This window comes from Chiloscyllium punctatum, chromosome 12, assembly GCF_047496795.1.
Source record: "Chiloscyllium punctatum isolate Juve2018m chromosome 12, sChiPun1.3, whole genome shotgun sequence".
Lineage (NCBI taxonomy): Eukaryota > Metazoa > Chordata > Chondrichthyes > Orectolobiformes > Hemiscylliidae > Chiloscyllium > Chiloscyllium punctatum.
Window position 1 is genome coordinate 112,947,577 of NC_092750.1, and position 13,046 is coordinate 112,960,622.

General features: G+C 43.0%; 1 non-coding gene across 1 annotated transcript; it reads right to left on the reverse strand.

Annotated features, from left to right (window-relative positions):
- Positions 1–427: 427 nt before the first annotated feature.
- Positions 428–499, reverse strand: trnah-gug (transfer RNA histidin (anticodon GUG)). The gene has a single exon. It is a non-coding gene; the product is annotated as a tRNA-His (tRNA).
- Between the last annotated feature and the right edge of the window lie 12,547 nt (positions 500–13,046).

Here is a 13,046-nt window from a genome sequence, read left to right on the forward strand (position 1 = left end):
TGACTGCAGCCACACAGACTGATCGGTATCAATGGGAGAGTCAGTATTAGATTCTGCAGTGCCTTAATGAAATAGGAAATGACTCCTCAAACACATGATGAAAGAGCTGCGCTCCGAAAGCTAGTGCTTCCATTAAACCTGTAAGACCATAACCTGGTTTTGGGTCATTTTTAACTTTGTACTCCACAGTCCAACACCAGCATCTCCAAATTAATGAAATGGGTATGGGATGGAAAGTTCGGTTCGTGATCGTAGGAGGGAAGAAATCTCTGAGAACGGGTGGATTTGAATTCTGACATATGAAACACAGAGATGTGAGCGAGCAGAGGTTGAAGGAAAAAAAACAATCACCTTGGAGAAAATCAAAACTTTAAAACAACTGATTCCTTTGTGTTTCACAAAAGACTGGGACACACAGAGCTGTTACTGCCGTGACTCGGATTCGAACCGAGGTTGCTGCGGCCACAACGCAGAGCACTAACCACTATACGATCACGGCAACCCACAGACGAACACACAGAGCTCACGCAATAAGTACAATATCATAAGAAATGTTAGGCAGAGCACCAAATCCAAAATATCAGTGCTTAGCGAACAGTGGCAGATATGTGGGAACTCAGAATGGGCTGACCGTTTAATATCGGTTCACCCAGTGGCTGTGGTGATTCCATCATTAATGTGTTGAAGGCTGAGATAAATAGATTTCTCCAAAACATCAAAGACTCCGGGGACATCAATGTGGACTTCAACAGTTTCCTCATTTCCCCTTCCCCCACCTCACCCCATTTCCAAACTTCCAGCTCAGCACTATCCCCATGACTTGTCCTGACTTGTCCTACCTGCCTATCATCTATTCCACCTATCCATTCCACCCTTCCCCCCGACCTATCACCTTCATCCCCTCCCCCACTTAACTATTGTACTCTATGCTACTTTCTCCCCACCCCCTCCCTCCTCTCACTGATCTCTCCACCCTTCAGGCTCTCTGCCTGAATTCTTGATGACGAGCTTTTGCCCGAAACGTCGATTTTACTGCTCCTCGGATGCTGCCTGAACTGCTGTGCTCTTCCAGCACCACTAATCCAGAATCTAATTTCCAGCATCTGCAGTCATTCTTTTTACCAAGCTTTTGTTGAAATGTATGCTTCAATAGCAATGCAGTTTAACATCGGTGACTTCTCGAGTTTCCCCACACAAGGCAGTAACCACTGCTGCCACATTGTCCCAGTTCCCTGCCCCAGAATCAGAGGAACTGAGTGGCGCAGTCGCGAATAACCAACTTGAAATCAAGATGGGAATGAGGTCGCAGAGATACTCGATGGCTCAAGAGAGGCAACCGGAGAATGCAAGGTATTTCTATGATGGTTTAGAGGCGCAAGCAATTCCAAGATTGGGAGTGCTCCTGGTCAAAAGCGGGGCAGAAGGGAAAATCTGTTCCCGTTTATAATAACAGCGATCTACAGTGCATCTTGCTGAGACAGCTGAGTGCCACAACTGGAGCGTGAGCAGCTGGTTTGAAGTTTAAATTTGCTTCATTATCACCCACTTCCGTGGAATGAATTGCTTTCACCATTTTTATTTCCAATTGTTTTATATCTCCCTGTAGTCTGCAGCTTTCTTTCTCATGGTTAATTGCATGACTAACTGTTCTATGATCTGCACACTGCTAAATCACGGCAACTACAAGTAAATATGAAACATTGATCTATATGAGAAAACAGTGGAACTCACTGCAGACATGCTTCATAGGTTTGCAGGTGACACCAGAATTGTAGACAGTGAGGAAGATGATCTAAGTTTCAAAAGGATCTTAATCCAATGAGTCGTTGGACTGAAAAATGTAACATGGAGTTCAATCTGGATAAATGGAAGGTATTGCATTTTGGTACAACAAAAAGAGTATGGCTTTGCGGATGTTGGAGAACAGGGAAGCTCGGAGTGCAGGTACATAATTCCTTGTAATTTGCATTACCAACAGACAAGATGGTTCAAAGGCATTTAACATACGTCCCTTCATTGCTCAGTCCTTTGTGTATAGTAGTTCGGACGTTATGTTGAAGTTTTGCAGGACATTGTTGAGGCGTCTTCTGGAATTTTATGTCCAGTTCTGGTCGCCCAGTTGTGGGAATGATATTATTCAGCTTGAATAGGTCCACAAAAGGTATACACGCTTGTTGCCAGTGGAAGGTTTGAGTTATAATGAAAGGCTTGATAGGCTGAGACTATTTTCAGATTCGAGATTGGGGTGCTGGAAAACCACATCAGGTAAGGCAGCATCCGAGGAGCAGGAGAATATTTTTTTTTTGCGCAAGTGTCGTTCATCAGGCTCTTTCCCGAAACGTCGATTCTCCTGCTCCTCAAATGCTGCCTGATCTGCTGTGCTTTCCCAGCACAACACTCTCGACTCTGATCTCTCATCTGCAGTTCTCACTTTCTCCTAGTTGAGACTGTTTTCACTCTCGGTTAGGGGTTTGAACGGCGACCTGACAGAAGTTTATGAATTATTGAGAGACAAGTTTAGAGTTAATGATAGCTGCCTTTTCCCAGGAGGGGAATTTCAAGGCGAGAGGGCATATGTTTAAGATGAAAAGAGATTTTAAAAAAAAAGACGTGCGGCATTTTTATAGGGAAGGTGTTTAACGTGTGTAATTAACTTGCTGAGGAAGTAATGGATGAGCGTACGTTTGCAACATTTAATGGGCAATTGATTCCAAACATGAATGGGAAAGTGGGATTTTTAAAATAAATGTATTCATGCCGAGTACGTCAGTTATTTCCCAGAGGACACTTAAGAGTCAACCACGGTATTATCCATCTGGAGTCTCCTGTGAGACAGAGCAGATGAATATGGCAGTTTGCTTCCCGAACTGGCATGAGTGAATCAGATGGGATTTTCCACACAACTGATTCAGGTCATCAAGAGACTCTTCAATTCCAGGTGCGTATTGAATTCAAACTCCACCATCTGTCATGCCAGGACTTGAATTCTTTGTGCCCAAAATATTACCTGTTTTTTTGGATTAACAACACAGTAATAAAACTACAAGGGCATTATAACCACTTAACGGGTACAGGAGGAGGCAGATGTGACAAGGTTAGTTTGGCAGTATGTACAGCATGGATTGTTTGGACTGACGGGCCAGTTTTCATGCTGTATGACTCTATGATTGACACTATGGAGCAAATAGCTGTTTGGGATTAACAGCAGCATTGATAGCATAATCGAACAACTGATAGGATATGTAGTCCTGCTGGCGTCTCGGAGTTTGTTTTGCTCAGTGATCCCTTCCCACACATGGGAGTGGTGAACGGTCTCTCCCCAGTGTTACTGATTAAATGAGTTTCCATTTCTGTGGTTAATTGAATCCCTTCCAGAAGTTCCCACATTGCCCTGCTTTTTCTGTGGTATCATCGTCTTTTTTTTTCTACCCAGGGTGAACGATCCTTTCAAATTGTGTCCACACAGGTACAAATCCCGTTTTCCATGTTGTTAAGGTGTTTTCATTGTTTCTCATTAACCCACAGGGTGTGAGTATCACTGGTCAGGACAACATTTATTCTTCGCCCCTCGTTCGTTGCTGTCTGGCTGCACCACAAACCCGGGTGCGATCCCAGCCTCGGGTGTCTGTCTGTGGGCAGTCTGCACATTCTCTGTGTGTTTGTGTTTTTATTTCTCCCTCTGACTTAAGATGTGCCAGTTACAGGGATCAACAATGGGAAATGCAGGCTTATGGGACAGGGAGTACCGTGGGGTCTGGTGTGATGCGCTTCGGATGAATGTGTGGACTGGAAGGGCCGACAAGTCTGCTTCCCTCACAGTGGGGATTCTTGGATTAAGGGTCAGCTAATGTTTTTTTTTCTGGTCCTGGAGTCTCTCGTAGGCAGGACTGGGTGAAGATGGTAGAATCCCCTGCATAAGGGACATGGATGAATGAGATTGCAGCAAATTAAAGTCATGATCTCTGTTCCTGAGGTCAGGCTTGCATTTCAGGTTTTATTCGTCGAACTTAAACATCACCCTTTCCGTGTTCCAACCCCCAAGGATGACGAGTTTAAAATATTACCCCAACACCACCTTCTCCAGGTTGAAATCTTGACTGTGTGGAAGAAACTGATACTGAGCTAATGCAAGCAAATGTAGCTGCCACCACCAGTGTTGGAAACACAGATCCAAATAGAAAAATCATCTTTTAAACCCACCACTGCAAAGTTCAGGGCTGAACACGCTCCACTTGTGCCACTCAGCTGTCTTAGCAAGATGCACTGGAAATCGCTATGAGACTATAAACGGGAACAACCGTTCCCTTGAGCAGGAGCACACTCAACCAAGGAATTTCTTGCGCCTCTATACCATCGTAGAAGTACAGCACGCTCACCTATTGCATCACTGGAACCAGAGAGTAACTCCGTGCACACATTCCCATCCCCATTTCCGGTTGGATCTGGGCGGCTGTGCCGATGTTAAGCTAAAATGCTATTGAAGCAAACATTTCAACAATACCCTGTATGGCCCCTCGAGTCTTGGATGTTTTGTCGAAATCGATCAATCTCAGTTTTCAACATTCTCATTCAAGGGATCTCCACAGCCTCTGAGGACATCCAGCTGATAGATTCAGCTCATTCTCAGTTCCCACATGTCTGTCACTGTTCGCTGAGTACTGATATTGTACATTTGCTGTTCTTCCGAACATTTCCTCTGCTAGTGTACTTATTTCTGCTTGCAAGCATCCTGTTCTGTGGTTACTGTGATCGTGGTTGTCGGTATCTTGCATTGTGACCACAGCAACCTCGATTTGAAACCAAATCACGGCACTAAGTGTTCTCTCCGTTGTCCTTTTTGTGACACACGTTAATAAATTAATTGTTTTACCTTCAAGTTCCGCTCTCTCGCATCTCTGCGTTTCATATATCAGAATTCAAACGCACCCGTTGTCAGAGATTCCGGTCCTTCCCACGATCATTAAACCTCCTGACCGTCCCTCCCCCCATTTCTCTGAGGCAATGCACAATCTATCACTCTCTTTCACATTCATACTGTTCTCTCTGTGCTGCTGCTGTGGTTACTGTTGTTGGGTGAACGTGCCCCAATCCCACCATCGGGAGCTTCAAACAAGTCGATCCATTTGGATACCGGGGTTGTGAAGTCAATCTCCATGTAGCAGCTTTTACTGACATAGGCCAGATACAATTGTAGCGTCAGGCTCATGGAAAATACCCAGGGCAGTTTTGGTGAAAAGACATTTCATTGGAAAAGATCAGCTTTTATGGCTTTCTGCGTTGGTCTTGTGATAATTTCATAGGACTGATAATCCAGAGACCGAGGTAATAGTCTGGGTACTCGGGCTTGAATCCCACCATGTCATGATCGTCAAATTTGGATTCAAAAAATATCTGCAAGGAAGAATCTAATGACTACTATAGATCCATTGACAATTGTTGAAAACAAAATCTGTTTCACTGATGTCATTTCGGGATTGAATTTGCTATCCTTACTTGGTCTGGGCTGCATGTGACTTCAGACTCATAACAATATGGTTGAGTCTCAACTGTCCTCTGGGCAATTCGGAATGGGTAATACATTCTGCTTAGCCAGAATCGCCCTCACACTAATCCAGAAATTTTGAAACAAATGCTCATTAAGCTCAAGCAGGAGTGTTGTGTGCAGTTTTGCAAGTCACATTATAGCAGGGATGTGATCACACTGAGAAAATTGCAGGAGATATTCCCGGGATATTGTTTGGGCTGAAGAGTTTCAGTTGTGAAGAAAGACAGGACAGAGTGGAGTGTTTGTCGCAGTGTAAAGGAGATGTAGACAAGACATGATTGAGTTAGGGTATGGACAGGGTTGACTGAACGAGTTTCCCATTGATGGAGGGATCGATTAGCAGGGGCCAGAGACTTAAGGAGAAAGACAGAAAGCTTTGAGAAGATGTGCGGAAAAGCTTTATCAGCCAGTGGGTGGTTGGAATTTGGAATACACTGTCTGCATATTTCAGAGCGGCAGAAACCCTTATAACCTGAATAAATATTCAGATATGAACTTTTGAAGCCAAGACATTTAAGGCAGTGGGGTAAGCATTGTGAAATGGGATTCAGTTAATTAGGCAGTTGTTTTTGACAAGTGTGGCCACATTTGAAGGGCCTCCTTTGACACTCTTGTCCTCAGTAGTATAATGGTTAGTGTCCCCGCCTGTCACAGGGCTCAATTTTCTGCTGGGGACAGTGTAAACGTTTTAAAACTGTCGCTCCATTCCCAAGTGCGGGTACTGATACTTGTCGTTCCATTCTCGATGGGGCATGTTACAGGAAGGACAGTGCTGCCTGAATTAGTGTGAGAAAGGGCTGCAACTCTCAGGGAGGCAGAGTGTCAGTGAACAGCCAAACACGTGACTTCTGCAAACTTCACCTTGTGACTGCGTTGGAATGAAGAACGTTTGACAGACTTGTTCCGGATTGAAGTGTTTACTAGAAGCAGGAAGCCGAGGAAGAAACAACATAAACGCATTCAAATATGAGTGCAGAAACATTTCCCGCAGCACGAATGAAATTGTAAAGGACAGATTAGCGTTTCAATACATTGAATTTGGGTTCATTTGTTTTGATGAGGCTGTAACCAGGGTATAAAGCCATTAAAAATGATACAGCATTTGCTCAGTATGATGGAACATTGTCTCAGTAATTCGCACTGCTATTCAGTGTGACGGTTAGGTTGATTGGCAAAGTTAAATTGACCTCTCGTGTCCAGGACTGAATTAAGTAAGTTAGGTGAATTAGCCACGGGGAAGGTGGGGATAAGGTCAGAAGTCACAGGACGTCAGGTTATACTCCAACAGGTTTATTTGAAATCATAAGGGGGAGGGATTCCCCTTCTTCAGGTGAAATATCAGGAAATAGCGAGGGGAGCTGGATCTGGGTGAGATGCTCTTCAGAGAGTCGACACTGGCTCGATTGACTGAAATGCTCTTTCTGCACTGTCGTATTCCATGATTCTATGAATTGATAATGACGCTATTTACTAGGGTTAGCCATTAGAGAAGATGCTGATGGAGCTGTACTGAGGATGAGATTTTATTCACTTGTCTTCTTGAAAAATTGAGAACCATTATCCCTGAACCAAGGAAGACTTAATTGGATTTATTCATCTTATGAAATGTTTGGACAGAGTAAATAGGTGGGAAATTCCCTCTTTCAAGTCAGTAAACATCGATATGTCAGGCATTCAAAGCCTTTGATAAAAACCTTTGAAGGACAAAGAAATGATGAGAAATGAATCGCTGTCACTCCGAGATTCTGTTTTTCAAAATATTTGGAAAGGCACATTTGGTGACATACAAGGAATAAATTTCACAAGGAGAGAGACAGCGTGTGGCTAGGTGAAGGTGTAGGGTTGGGGTGTAGTCGGTCAGAAGTTGCAGGGAAACAATGTCTAAGTTGGTTGTCTTTAAATGTAAAGAAATTTCCTTCATGTGTGCAACTGAATAAGATTCGGTTCCAAAACTCTGCATTTTGAAAGATTTGGCATAATATTCCACCTAAAGCATTGTAAATGGAACTGAGTGGAATTTTATTTATTGTGAACGGAACATAATGCATAGGAAGTGACCAGTTGCTTGGAGATCGACTTCCTGCTTTCATCACATGCGTTAAGGATGTGAGAACAAACACCATGATGTTTGATCCATTTAATACTCAGTGAAATCTGCCAAAGCAACGAGCAACAAAACTGGTGGGTTTTCTTTTGCGCTTTAACCCTTTGTTTTTCTAAGCAGTATTTTCCTTAAGCTGAAATAAAGTCAGAGCAAATTTGAATACAACATTAATCGTTCCAATGAGATATATCTAATTAACTTCTGATAATTACAACGAACATTGTGAGAATTCAGCAAAATTAAAATGAAATGAACAAATCAGCATTTCTTGCGATTTAATCCAATTCATGTTCAGCCATATGAGAAAGGCCATTGAGCGACAACATCGCCTTTATTTCACTCACCATGGCTGCTTCTTCACCTGAGAGAGAAAGTGACTGAAGTAATTATGAGTCAAATGTAAGTGTAAATATGACGGAAAATTCTTGTCCTGTTTCATTCTGACACAGTTCTGACTCAATGTATTAATGACAGCTATTCATTCTGATCAGCATGGCTATTTATTGGAATTTGCTGTTATTATAATTCTCGTGAAAGCAGTAACACAATGGTGTGGATTCGACTCCGCTCTGGAACTTTCTCATCCATGACTTTCAGCACATGTAACCTGATGAGGTCACATGTCACCCCACGACAAAATGTGCAGAGGAGACTGTGAGATTACGGTGCTGGGTTATTATACCGCTGTACTCCACATTCATGGGTTCGAGTCACACTCTGGTTGCTAACTTTACGCACCGCGGTTTTCCTTTGCACCTCCCACGTCTGGTATACACTGGATCGAGAATCTTGTTCTTGCCCTTCACTGCAAAGGAGATTCACAAATAATCGACACCACATGAATGTCGAAATGAAGAGTAAGAGCAGTCATTCTATTCAATTGTAGATGAAATTGGTGTAATGAGAAGGAAAGCATTTTTCTTTCCGCCCGACATTCCATCGTGTCTTTCTATGATTATACATTGAAACAAAGAGAAAAAAATAACAAGAGATCGGGAGCACAAGTTTATCCAGTGGGGTTGTTCATGAGTATTTTAACCTGATACTTCACACAAAAATCTGATCAGTATTTCAAACAGTCACTCGGAATTGGAACCGCAGAAAATTTCTCCAATGAAACGAACCTTTCATTCTTTCACAAATTTCTGCTGTGTGTGAATCATACAACGATCCATCATCCAGCGTGATCACTGACGTTGCCAACTATATAAGATCGAGCAACTTCCTTCAGCAATCACAGCTTCTGTACACAGCCACCTGTGCTGTGCCCAGTATCATTTGTTGCCCCCAGGTCGCAGCACATTTTTTCTTCCTGAGTTTATGAGCTTTGTTCCTGATCTGTCTGATCTGTTTAATAAACCTTTTCTGTCACTTCATCCCATCCCCTCACACTTCTGAACTTATGAATAAAATAAGGCGTTAGACGAAAAGTTAAACCAAATGGAAGTATGCTATTCAGCCCAAGGAGTCTGCCCCACCATTCAACGAACTCATGGATGATCTGATTTGGAGATGCCAGTGTTGGACTGGGGTGTTCAAAGTTAAAAATCACACAACACCAGGTTATAGTCCAACAGGTTTAATTGGAAGCACTAGCTTTCGGAGCGATGCTCCTTCATCAGGTGATAGTCACCTGACTATCACCTGATGAAGGAGCGTCGCTCGGAAAGCTCGTGTGCTTCCAATTAAACCTGTTGGACTATAACCTGGTGTTGTGTGATTTTTAACATAGTTGCTCTGCTAGTCTTGAATCCCTTTCTGCTCACTTAGCTCGACAAAGTTTCATCATCTTTCTGATTAACTATCTGGCACAGTTTGAAAATACCCAACCACACAGTCTCAACAGCGGTTATTGGAAATTGCCACAGATTCTTTGACCCCTGAACAAAGGAATTACTCCTCAGTTCTGAATTGAATGGGCAATATCTAATTCTGAGATTATGACCTCTGGTGCTCTCCTCAGAGCACAGAGCAAGCCACCTGCCCGTATCTACCCTGTCAAGGTCCCATTTATAATTGTTATTATGTGATTATAAAGTTCCCCTCCTCGTCCTTTGTTTGAAGGAGAATAATCCCAGCCTCACCAATCATTTCACGAAGTTCTACTGTATACAGAGTTAGCAACATGTTAGTAAGTCTGTGCTGTACCTTACATATTATTAAGACAAGTGGAGAAATTTCGGCGAGGAAACGGGTTGATATTTCAGGCGCCGACGGGAATTGGAACTTGAAATCAGAAAGTGATTAGAATTGGATTGACCCACAGGACCAAATACAGCGAAGATAACTCTGACAAATGAGAATCTAATCATATTTGATTGACATTCAATGGCTTCAATGTAACTGAATTCCTCCGTGTAATCGTCCTGGAAGCTAGTATTTAGGAGAAATGGAACCTGACCGCCCATATAAAGAAGTTGAAGACAAAAACCTGTCCGTGGGTCGACTTTGTTTGATTATTAACTCAACTCTTGTCTCCGTGAAGCCTACATCGTCTGCAACACACAAATTAGATGTTGAACAGAACTCTCTCCATTTGCCGAGGGGCGTGTAGCTTCAATACCACTGAAGGAACTGGGCACCCTCCACGACAATGCAGTCACTGAACTGTATATTGTTCAACACCTGAATATTTCATCCATTAACTGCTAAGGCACAATTGTAGCAGAGTGCACCACATAGAAGATTCACTGGAGTAAGTCATCTAGGCTTTATTGACAGAACCTTCAAAGCTCAAATGTTGTACTGACTATAAGGACAAGGTTGAAGATGCACTGAACCTTCACCATTTGCAAATTACCCTCTAAGGTACATACCAGCATGACCTGGAGAGGAATGAGTGGTAAATTCATTGAGTGGTGCAGTAGTTTGATGGGCAAAGATTGATACTTCAGCCCTCTATCTTTCATCTTTCAATGTTTAAAAATGTAGATTATTGCATGGACCAGACTTGTGCTCGTTCCTTTAGTTGTTTCCTAAACTGGCAGTTGCTAAAGATCGAATATCATCCACAGTCTGTGGTCAACAGCAGAAAATATCCAAAAAACATCCCTAACAACTTATCTCCCTGTCTAACATTCTTCAGGGATCTGTGAATGTCCACTCCAAGATCTCGTTTTTCCTGTACACCACTCAGAATCCTCACTGTTATTGTTACAACTCCCCAAATTCACTACCACTCATTGGTCTGGATTCAATTCCATTCACTATTTTTCCTTTCCACCTGATGGATACATCCCTGCGGCCCCTGACATTACCCATCATAGTCAACTGCACGACTATGTATCATCAGTAAACGTCTAAATCATTACTCCCAAAAAACAGTTTGAATGATTGATCTACATCAGGAAACAGTGGTACTTCACTGGGAACAAGCATCCAAACATGGTTCCTTGCTGCATGGGATGAACAACTGCCATGTTCCAATCTCCAAGGGTTGCTAGCCCAGTATCTCACCACTACATTTGCAGATGACACAAAGATTGGTGGAGTAGCCAGAAAACAGAGGGGACTGTCAAAGAATGAAGGGGAATATAGATAAACAGAAGAGTTGAGCGGAGAAGTGGTAAATGGCGTTCCATCCAAGCAAATGTGAGGTGATGATTTTGGGAAGTCAAATTCCAGAGCCAGGTATACGATAAACGGAAGAGCCTTGGGTAAACTTGATGATAAGAAAGATCTGGGAGTTCAGTTCCTTTGTACCCTGAAGGTGACTACACAGGTGGATAGAGTGGTCAAGAAGGCATATGGCATGCTTGCCTTCACCGGATAGGGCATTGAGTATAAGAGGAGGCAAGTCCTGCTAAAATTGTACAAGAGTTTGGTTCGGCCGCGTTTAGAATACTCTGTACCGTTCTGGTCGCCAAATTACCAAAATTATTTGGACGTTTAGGAGAGAATGCGGAGAAGGTTTACGCAGATGTCGCCAGGTATGGAGGATGCAAGCTCTGAAGAGAGGTTGAGTAGGTTACTTCTGTTTCATTAGAAAAAACGAGATTGAGGGGACCTGATTGAGGTCTACAATATCATGAAGGGTGAGAGAGATAAGCACAGACAGAATGGATAGAGATAAGCTTTTTCCCAAGATGAAGGATTCAATAATGAGGGGTCAAGCATTCAATGAGAGAGTTGAAACGTTTAAGGGAGATAGACATGGAAATTATTTTACACAGAGGGTGGTAGGTGCTGGAATGCATTGCCAGCAGAGGTAGTAGAGGCAGACATGGTAGATTCATTTCAGGTGCGCCTGGACAGATGCACAAGTAAGTGAGGAGCAGAGGGATATGGATGCTTAGAAATTGGACGACATGTTTAGATAGTTTATTTGGATTGGCTCAGGCTTGGCCGTCCAAAGGGCCTATTGCTGGGCTGCACATTTTCTGTATTCTTTGTTATTCTTTGTTCACTACACGACCAACTGTGCGTTACAGGTGAAGTATTGTTACTTCTGCAATCATAATTACTTATGCAAGGTAAATGAATTCACAGCAGTGCACAATTGTTTCAATCAAGAGCTGAGTCCACAAGAATGATACCTATGTGAAGGAAATATATAATTGTTTTCATATTAGCTAAAATGTGCATACAAGAATGAAAGGTGCCTGCAAACAATGGTGGATGGTACAGACAAATAGTTAAGGTGCTGTGAGGATATAGGTTAAGCCAGATATGCTTGTACAAGCAGTAGTTACAAGCATTTGTTTCCCATTTCTGCAAAAACAGAAAACAAACCCCAATTAAAAAGTCGTAAGATTCAATATGTTTGGGGAAAGGGAGGAAATGTCACAAGTGGGTGAAATAGATCGCAGAGAATGAGGATATACCTAACAGTTGACCACAGCCAGGATGTGGTGAAAAGGCCAAGTAAAACCTGTACTTTGTTATGCACAATGCCGGATAAGGCAAGAGAGAAGCAATAGTAATGGGCACCGGGTTTGGAGTAGTGACTCCTATGTACTTGCTAAACTCTGCGTGTCTATTTCAGGCACCACGATTGCAAGCATATAATAAACATACTGATTGCTTCAGATCTTGTCTCGCACTGAGATTATTGAAGTTTCTCACAACTGGGGGATTGTCCGGGATATTCTTCCATCCCCGGGAGGAGTGGCTGGCCCTGGACACTGGGAAGATGCCCACCATTCACAATTGAGGAGCAGTTTCTGGTCCCGGTTTTGTCCGCTCCCTTGGGCGACTGGTACGAATCCCACAAGAGAGATATCTGAATCAGACAGTGAAAGGAGGTCGATAAAAAACTTGAGAAAAAAAGGGCCAGGCAACTCTGTGCACAGACAACGTCAGAAAACTGACTTTTAAGTATTGCCTTGGTGGCCGGGAAAAGGGGTATTTAATTGCTGAGGGACTGGTGAGGGCCCCGAGAAATGGGGGGTAGACAGA